The following is a 10,832-nucleotide window of genomic DNA, read 5'->3' as shown; positions in this document are numbered from 1 at the left end:
ATCAAGTCTATGATCCTAGAATTAGTTTAATACTTTGAATATGTAAAGGCCTGTGGTGGCCATTTGTTAATGCTTTTCCACTCTTGGGAAGATTTGCATTTAGAGCTCTATCTCTAAATGTGACATGCAAATATGATTCCCGGTAAAGGAGTTACAGCTGTCTCCAAAAATGCTACTTGTTGCAATACATACAATCTATTTCATATTGTGGAAGACCCTAGACATAAAGTAAAATAGTCTATCATTTACTGTGTGACCTTCAGTAAGTCACTCAGTCTCTCTGAGCTTGTTCATCCTTTGTTTTGAAAAAAGTACTCAACCAGCCCATTACAGCTTTACCGAGGCTAAATGTGATGATACTAATGAAAGAGTTTTGCCAGCTGGGAAGGGCCTCCTAAATGTGGAGAACATGTGATTGGTCAAAAATGCTGAAGGAGATACTCAGGGTCAAGACACTTTTCAGAATCTCCCTAAGATAACATCATGGGACACTACCTGTTGCTGGGTGCTTTGTGGGTTTTACACTGATGCTGATGGTGTGAGATCCAGAAAAAGAAGAAGCAGTTCTACATGCCCACCCCACAACAGGGTCATCAAATCCTGCCAGTGACACAGAGGCTGACATCCAGCTCCCACCCTCCTTCCTCCCAGGCTAGGGGAGCAGGTAGAATTGGGGGCATTAGGTGGGCACTGCTGGTGTTGTCATAGAGTGGTACAGTCCTCCATGGGGTGACAGTGGCACATGGGAGCCTTCTGCACCATGCACTGGCTCCTACTTACATTGACAATGGTGGGTCTAAAAAGGCAAGTCAGAATCAAAATATAAAAGTGGAACCCCAGAGTGGCTTGTGTCCTGGTGGGCCTAAAGTGGTGCACATGATCTGGATGACTTCCAGCAAATTTTGACTCTAGAATCAAGGACTTCTATATATGCTGATCACCCCCTCCATAATGTAACTCTGTGAATGTGCATAGTTTGCACTCATTTTAGCCAGCAGCAAAACGCTTTGTCAAAATAAAGAAACTTTTCAAACTTTAAAAAGAGAAAAGTTTATGTTGATGGTTTAATTAATAACTATGTGAGGTGCACTAACTTAGCACATCCAGAAAGGGCACACAAACAAAACTCTGAATTAACTTTTTGCTACTTTATAAATCATACATGCGGCCCTGGGATTAGAAAGTCATCCCAACAGAATTATTAGAAAATTGCTCAGATGTTGAAGTATAGTGAGAGCAAATCTGTATCTTATAAATACATGCTTAGACACCTGACTATTCATTTCTGTGACCAAATGTTTATTACACAAATAACCTCTAGTTAGGTGTTTCTCGAAACTTACAGTAACTATTTTATTAAAGTACATTAAATTCTATTTGCCTATCAAATATCTAGCAACATTCAGGAAGTGGTCCATTGCCTAAAAAGAGAAAGAAAAATTGGTGGGACAAAAGTAAAAGTGGAGCTGGTACCAAACACTGGTTTGATGAGATGGATGTTTACATATATTAACTTGGTTTGCTCATTTCTTTTACTTAGATCTCAGGGTCCAGATCACCTGCACGGCACTATCGCAATCACCATAGAAACTGCAGGTTGCTTAACACCTTACCAATAAACTAATAAACAAGGATAACCAGAGAGATAAAAATATCTGGTTTCCATTGTTGCCAGGCTTGCTCTTTGAGGTATTTGACACTTCAGCAAATAACTCCGTAGCTGTCAATGAAAGTAGGTCAGAAACATTAACAGATAATTCTTTTGGAAATATATTTGAAGACTACTACTCACTCAGAAACTAATAATGTACCATGTTTTGGAAGATATTTAATCGCCTTAAGGAGATATAACTATAGTTCTTGAGTTTCTTGTTTGTTTCTTTGGTTTTTCTATTTTTATTTTTTAAAGTTTTATTATAGATTCAGGGGTACATGTGCAGGTTGGTTATATAGGTAAACTCGTGTCATAGCGTGTTTACTTCAAGAATGAAGCCGCAGACCCTCCCGGTGAGTGTTACAGTTCTTAAAGGCAGCGTTTGTTCCTTCTGATGTTCGGATGTGTTTGGAGTTTCTTCCTTCTGGTGGGTTCATGGTCTCGCTGGCTCAGGAGTGAAGCTGCAGACCTTCGTGGTGAGTGTTACAGCTCATAAAGGCAGTGCAGACCCAAAGAGTGAGCAGCAGCAAGATATATTGCAAAGAGTGAAAGAACAAAGATTACACAGAGTGGAAGGGGACCCCAGCGGGTTGCCACTCCTAGCTTGGGCAGCCTGCTTTTATTCCCTTATCTGGCCCCACCCACATCCTGCTGATTGGTCCATTTTACAGAGAGCTGATTGGTCTGTTTTACAGAGAGCTGATTGATTTGTTTTGACAGGGTGCTGATTGGTGTGTTTATAATCCCTGAGCTAGACACAAAAGTTCTCCAGGCCCCCACTAGATTAACTAGACACAGAGCACTGATTGGTGTATTCACAAACCCCAAGCTAGACACAGGGTGCTGATTGGTGCATTTACAAACCTTGAGCTAGACACAGAGTGCTGATTCGTCCATTCACAATCCCTTAGCTAGACATAAAGGTTCTCCAAGTCCCCACCAGATCAGCTAGACACAGAGCACTGAATGGTGCATTTACAAACCTTGAGCTAGACACAGGGTGCTGACTGGTGCATTTACAAACCTTGAGCTAGACACAGAGTGCTGATTGGTGTATTCACAATCCCTTAGCTAGACATAAAGGTTCTCCAAGTCCCCACTAGACTCAGGAGCCCAGCTGGCTTCACCCAGTGGATCCAGCACTGGGGCTGCAGGTGGAACTGTCCGCCAGTCCCACTCCATGAGCCCGCACTCCTCAGCCCTTGGGTGGTCGATGGGACAGGGTGCTGTGGAGCAGGGGTCTGCGCTCATATGGGTGGCTGGGCAGTGCACCGGTGGTGGGGAGGCTCAGGCATGGCGGCCTGCAGGTCCTGAGCCCTGCCCCGTGGGGAGGCAATTGAGGCCTGGCAAGAATTCGAGCACAGTGCTGGCGGGCCAGCACTGCTGGGGGACCCTGTGCACCCTCCGCAGCTGCTGGCCGGGGTGCTAAGCCCCTCACTGCCTGAGGCGGTGGCGCCAGCTGGCCACTCCAAGTGTGGGGACTGCCAAGCCCACGCCCACCTGGAACTCGCACTGTCCCACAATCCCCGCTCGCAGCCCCGGTTCCCAACAGTGCCACTGCCTCCACACCTCCCCGCAAGCTGAGGGAGCTGGCTCTGGCCTTGGCCAGCCCAGAAAGGGGCTCCTACAGTGCAGCCACAGGCTGAAGGGCTCCTCAAGAGCAGCCAGAGTGGGCGCCGAAGCCAAGGAGGCTCTGAGAGCGAGTGAGGGCTGCGAGAGCTGCCAGCATGCTGTCACCTCTCAATAGGGGGTTGTACAGATTATTTTATCACCCAGGTACTAGGTCTAGTATCCAATAGTTCTTTTTTCTGTTCCTCTCCCTCCCATGCTTCACCCTCACAGAGGCTCCAGTGTCCATTGTTCCCCTCTTTGTGTCCGTATGTTCTCATCATTTAGTTCCCATCTCATACCAGTCAGAATGGCTAGGTCTGACAAGGTTGCAAAGAAAAGGATGTACTTATACACTGTTAGTGGGAGTTTAAATTAGTTCAACCATTGTGGAAAGCAATGTGGCAATTCCTCAAAGAGCTAAAAACGGAACTACCATTTGACCCAGCAATTTCATTACTGGGTATAAACCTAGAGAAATATAAATTGTTCTGCTGTAAAGACACATGCATGCATATGTTTATTGCAGCACTATTCACAATAGCAAAGACATGGAATCAACATAAATGCCCATCAATGGCCAATTGGATGAAGAAAATGTGGTACATATACACCATGAAATACTATGCAGCCATTAAAAAAAAGAAAGAGATCATGTCCTTTACAGGAACATGGATGAAGCTGGAGGCCATTATCCTTAGCAAGCTAACAAAGGAACAGAAAACCAAATACCACATGTATTCACTTATAAGTGGAAGTTAAATTATAGCTACAGTATTGAAACATTTTTAGGTTATTGTAAATTTAAATAATAAACATCACTTAGATGATACCATGTTTTAGGGTAGGTGGGAGAAAAGAGCTGAGGAATAACTTCAAGACTAAATATTTATTTTGAACCGTAATTAAAGTCTCAGGAAATTGGAAGCAAAACAAAAGCCAGAATAAATTATTTCATTAATGGAAGAAAATTCTAAGGCTTTTGATTTAATCTTTCCAAAATCTTCAAACTGTAATGAATAGCAGAAAGAATTTTGAGCAGTCAAATACCATTTATTTTACATTTGGTATCTTCTCCTTCTTCAGGGACATTTAAAGAGAGAGGACATTCAAAATGTGCTAGTTGACGTCTGAGAGTAAAAGAGGTTTGTGGTTCTCTGAGCTATCTGCTCTCCATCTCTCACAATAGTTCTGAGCAAAAGGAAGAGTGAAGCAGGGCAGGGCTAAGTATTAGATCCAAAATGAATACCTAAAAGAGAAAATGGCAATGTTTAACCTGAAAATTCCATTCTATTGATTGGTACCTAATGCAAATATTTATGCCTATATTTAAAGAATAAGGAGGAGTTTGACAGAAGCAAAACTAGAGGAGGGCATCCAAGACCAAGGGTTCAGCAGGAAACAGCAGAGCATGTTAGGGAATTACAAGAACTTAGAATTAATGGCCTGTAAACTTCACAATGGGAAAGGTCTATAGCCAAGTAACAATCATTCCTGGATTCCTTACAAGAAGTTTAGATTTTACCCTCTAAGAACAAGAACACTGTTAAAATTTTTCAGACAAGATTGATGATATGATAAGATTGGCATATTAAACTCATTCTTTTGGCCTTGAGGAGTGTGTATTAGAGGTGAGGAGAACAGAGAGAATGAGGAGGTTTTAGCTATGAACAACAAGACGAATGGATTCTGTTTCAAGTAGTGACAAAGGAAAAGCAGAGAACCAGATAAATGAGACATTCTTAGAACGGATCAGTGACATGTCATCAAGATCAAGAGAGTGTGGGACACAAGGAAGAGGAAGAAAGCTAATTCCAATGTGTCAGCCTAACAACTTGATGTGGTTGTCCAAAGGTTGTCCAAATTTACCAACTTAGGATCTAAAGACGGTATCAGGTATTTGTGGGGAAGCTTGTTGTCTTACTCCATTTTCTGCTGCTACAACAGAATACCTGAGACTGGGTGATTTATAATGAGCAGAGAAATGTATTGGCTCACAGTTATGAAGGCTGGGAAGTTCAATATCAAGGTGCCAACATCTGTTAAAGGCCTTCTTGCTAGATCATCACATGGTAGAAGGTGAGAGAGTGAGACAGAGCAAGAAAAGGCTAAATCTACCTTTCTGTAATGTAGTTAACCTCACCCATAATGGCAGAGCCTTATGCCCTACTTTGTACATATGTATGTATTATGTATTATGAGACAGTGTCTCACTCTGTCACCCAGGCTGGAGTGTATTGCATGACCTCGGCTCATTGCAACCTTTGCCTCTCAGGTTCAACTGATTCTCCTACCTCAGCCTCCTGAGTAGCTGTGATTACAGGATTCCATCATCACACCCGGCTAATTTTTGTATTTTTTGGTAGAGACAGAGTTTCACTATGTTGCCCAGGCTGGTCTCGAACTCCTGACTTCAAGTGATCTGCCCACCTCAGCCTCCCAAAGTCCTGGGATTACAGGCGTGAGCCACTGGGCCTGGCCAGCCTACTTCCTTCTTTAGGAGTGGCACCTCTTAATACTGTTACAATGGCAAGTAAATTTCAAATTGAGATTTGAAGGATACAAATATTCAAACCATCACAATGGTAAAGTTTGGGAAATGGACTTGATGAGTTTGAAGGCCCTCTAGGATTTTCAAATGCAGTTGTTTATGCAAAGTCTACCTCCCGTTCAGAATGGGAGGTGCATGCCTGTAATCCCAGCACTTTGGGAGGCCGAGGCAGGTGGATCACAAGGTCAAGAGATGAAGACCATCCAGGCCAACATGGTGAAACCACACCTCTACTAAAAAAATACAAAAATTAGCTGGGTGTGGTGGCACACGCCTATAGCCCCAGCTACTCGGAAGGCTGAGGCAGAAGAATCACTTGAAACCAGGAGGCAGAGGTTATAGGGAGCCGAGATTGTGCCACTGCACTCTGGCCTGGTGACAGAGCGAGACTCCTTCTCAAAAAAATAAAAATAAAAATAAATAAGAAAAGAAAAAGAAAACAAAATAATGGGAGGTACAGTTGTAGGATCAACTCTTAGTCATTTTTGTGGGGCAAGAATCTCTGACCTCAATTAATAATGGAGTCCTTACAGTCTCTTTGTTACTTTTTCATAGCTACAAAAATTGTTGGCTTAACCCTCCACTTAAAACTCCTAATGTGAATATCAGAAGCAGAAATAAAAGCAATTTTATCATTTAGCCAGTATATAGGACTTTTAAAATTATGTTACACTACGTTTCAATTCTTACAGCATAATTTTTCATAAATTATGCTAAATCTTATCTCTATTCTATAATTTTTTTCTATTCGAAGCTGAATTTTTTATTTTTAAACACTTTTAGTAAGTTATATTATCTCGTCAGTTTCTCCCATGCCTTCCTACAAGTGAAAATCTTATCTCAACTGACACTGCCATCTCTACTCACCAGTCTTTCTTATATCATGAAAAAGGTTGTCCAAATTCTCTCTTCTTTCTGAAGGCTTTCCTGGAAGAGATCCCTTTCTAAACATCTCCCTTGATTACACATAAAAGTTTACTATAAATTTTTTGAAAACATACTTGAAAAAATAACCAGAGTTGAAAGTAGTTAATTATATAAAACATTTATTCACATGTGTATTAGTTTTCTATTTCTGAGTAACAAATTACCACATAATTATTGGCTTGAATGAACACCATTTATTATCTCATGGTTTCTGCAAGTCAAAAATCTGGAAACAGCTGAACTAGTTGCTCCAACTGCGGTCTCAATGGTATAGGCTGGCCTGTGTTCCTTTTTGGAGCTTGAGGCCCTCTTTCTGGCTCACATTGCTGTTCCCAGAATTCAGTTCCTAGTGGCTGTGGGACTGAGGCTTCCAGTTTCTTGCTGGCTGTTGACCAGGGAGCAATCTCAGCATGGTTCCCTCTGTACACCCTCTCATACTCCCAAACTCCTGACTCCAAAACCCCTCAAGTCTAACACAACAGAGTCTCCTATAATGTCAGATGATCACACACATGACTATTCCATCAGCACTTGCTCTGTAACACAACCTAATTCAGGAAGTGGCTGTCCCATCATATTCAAAGGTTCCATCCCCATGTAAGCATAAGGGATCATACAAGGTATGTATACCAGGGAGCTGGAATCTTGGGAGTCAGCTTAGAATTCCATCTATCATCATGTTCAATAAGCTTGGGCTGCTATACTAAACATAACAGACTGGGTGGCTTAAACAACAAACATTTATTTCTCACAGTTATGGAGGCTGGGGAGTACAAGACCAAGGGGCCAACAGAACTGGTGCCTGGTAAGGCAACTTCCTGGCCTGTAGACAGACACCTTCCCTTTGTATCCTCACATGACTGAATGAATTATCACCTTGTGTCTCTTCTTATAATGTCACTAACCCCATTCAAGAAAGTAAAATAATCTCCCAAAAGCCCCACCTCCAGATACGATCACACTGGGGATTAGACTTCAACATGTGAATTTTGGTGGAACACGAACCTTCAGTCCATAGCACACAACATGACAATATAATTCATGAGGATGCTCTCGATGTCAAGTTCCTATAAATTATTAAAGAATATGGTTGACATTCTTTAAAAAGTTATTAAAGAAATTTGATTGTCCTGCTTCTATTTAAGACTTTCAAGAATATTATGTAAAGGAATTGTTACTATAGGGCAGATAGTTTACATAGTTAAGGGGTTGTATTTATATATAAATATGTATTCCAGCATAGAAATTATTGGCTAGGTCTGTAATCAAGTATTCCACAGAAATGACTTCATAAGTGCTGAAACAGGATGACAGACACAAGGCTGAAGAGGATGGGGAGAAAATGTGTATGGTTGTGAGAATATATTGCTTTGATTCTTTGACTTCTCATGATATATAAAAACAAAGTGGGAAGTTGACTTCAATAATTTCATAAAAGTATTTCAAATCAAATTCTAAGCATGGATAACATTTTCAAATTTTGGTATAAACAAACTATGAAAGAAAATAATAGACAAGGAAAAATATTTTCAACATACATGATTGACAAAAAAATAGTATCTCTAGTATCCAAGTGCTTTTTTATTTAAAAATAGATAACTCAATAGGAAAGTGGACAATGATGGAAATTCATAGAAGAGGAAATTAAAATGTCCAGCAAGCATATTAAATTGCACTGGGTCTTGGTAGTGGTCAAAACATACAAAATGAAGCAAAATGAGATATTACTGCTTATCTATTAGCTTACACTGTTGGTAGAAATGTGCATTGTCTTAGGTTTCTGACAAGCAATTTGTGATATTTATTAAAATTTACAACATGCACGCCCCAAGCAATATCACACTTGGGAATCAACTCCATAAAAATAAAAGTATATTTGTGTAAGAATATAGAGACAAGGCTACTTACTGCAGCCTTATTTGTAGAAGAAAAAAGAATTTTAAACTGATTGATTGGCAAAATAAGGAATGATAACTCCCTATTTTGAATGGTAAGTGAATCTTTTAAAAACTAGGGAGTCGGATGTCGTGGGGCACACCTGTAATTCCAGCATTTTGGGAGGCCGCGGCAGGGAGATCCCTTGAGCTCAGGAGTTAAAGACCAGCATGGGCAACATGGCAAAGCCCTGTCTGTTGGGAACAGGCCCCCAAAATCTGGCCATAAACTGGCCCCAAAACTGGCCATAAACAAAATCTCTGCAGCACTGTGACATGTTCATGATGGCCATGATGCCCACGCTGGAAGGCTGTGGGTTTACTGGAATGAGGGCAAGGAACACCTGGCCCACCCAGGGCGGAAAACTGCTTAAAGTCTTCCTTAAACCACAAACAAAAGCATGAGCAATCTGTGCCTTAAGGACATGCTCCTGCCGCAGATAACTAGCCAAACCCATCCCTTTATTTTGGCCCATCCCTTTGTTTCCCACAAGGAATACTTTTAGTTAATCTATAATCTATAGAAACAATGCTTATCACTGGCTTGCTGTTAATAAATACGTGGGTAAATCTGTGTTTGAGGCTGTCAGCTCTAGAGGCTGTGAGACCCCCGATTTCCCACTCCACAACTCTATATTTCTGTGTGTGTGTGTCTTTAATTCCTCTAACGCCGCTCTGTTAGGGTCTCCCTGACCAAGCTGGTCTCGGCACCTGTCTCTACAGAAAAACACGAAACTTAGCCAGGCATAGTGGCATGCAACTGTAGTCCCAGCTATTTGGGAAGCCGAGGTGGGACGATCACTGGAGCCCGGAAGGCAGAGGCAGAGCCATGATCGTGCTGCTGCATTCCAGCTTGGGCAACAGAGCAAGTCCTCATCTCAAAAAAAATTATATCTTAAAATCCAGAGGGATTAATGTAATGCATCACTAAGTACAAAAAGCAAGGTACACAGTAATGTGTATTATATGATCCAATTTTTGTGAAAGACAAAACAAATTAAAATTTGTAAATATTATATATAGGTTTGTATGAGCATGGAGAAAGATATAGAAATGTACAGAACAGGCTGTTCATCTCAGAAACCAGGATCTGAAAAGAGTTGAAGAACTAAAGTTAACTTTTTAACCATAACTGTTTGGTTTTACTAGTTAGGATGAGACATAATTTTATTACTTTTTTAACTTATAAAGAAACTGTAAAGAAAGACTCCAGCTGCCAACATGTGCATGTAATTGTAAAATAAAGGTATTGTAATTGTAATTTTTATTATTTAAAAAAAGTCTGACCAAATAATTGTCAAAAGAATATAAACTGTCTCAGCCACCTCTAAAGCCTTAAGAAGATGTTATTCATTATGGAGTAATAGGGTCATAGAAATGTTTTCTTACTGGATCATTCAGGAATCTAAGATTATCAATGGCAGACATTTAAGTATCAATATAAGAACATTTTCACAGGCCTACATAGAAAAGTTTTAGAGCTATTAAAGATGAGATTATTATAAGGCCCAGTAGATTTTTGGCTATAGTCTTGCAAGATTAATGCGAACAAGCTTTTGGAGTTACCTGGGTAGTCCTGGGTTTTGCCTTTTTTCTCCCAAGTAGCTTATATTTGAATTTTCAATTGTCCTCTTGGGCCCCAGAGTGTTGGCAGCTGGGCATGTGTCTTCTACATGGAAACTTCCAAAATCATCCTTTGAAAAATCTGACCAGCCCAAGAGAAAATGCCTACCCTTACTGACATTATATTCCCCAGCAATTAATCCCGCCAGATCTGTAGCAAATCTCACATGACACAGATGCCACCCTTGTATTCAGAGCTTCCCAATAGCTCATTAGTGCCCCATCCTGCAACAGAAGACAACCAAGATCATCAGAAATGTGGAGTGATTCTAGCTTTGTAATAGGAAAGATAGAAACAAAGCAAAGAAAAAAGAAGTTGGAAGAAATAATCCATGAAATAAAAAAATTCAAAAATTTTTTAAAAGCTGTTATTAATATTTGTAAAAAGATATTACATACATGAAAAAAGAATATGTTGCCATAAAAAACTCTTGAGAATTAAAACTCATCACAGCAGAATAGAAATCCAATAGAAACAAAAGATCTCAATAAATTCACTCCTTGGTGCACCTTTTCCTCCAGCAGATTACTAATG

The sequence above is a fragment of the Nomascus leucogenys genome, chromosome 9 (genome assembly GCF_006542625.1).
Source record: "Nomascus leucogenys isolate Asia chromosome 9, Asia_NLE_v1, whole genome shotgun sequence".
NCBI lineage: Eukaryota > Metazoa > Chordata > Mammalia > Primates > Hylobatidae > Nomascus > Nomascus leucogenys.
Note: the sequence above shows the minus strand (reverse complement) of the source record.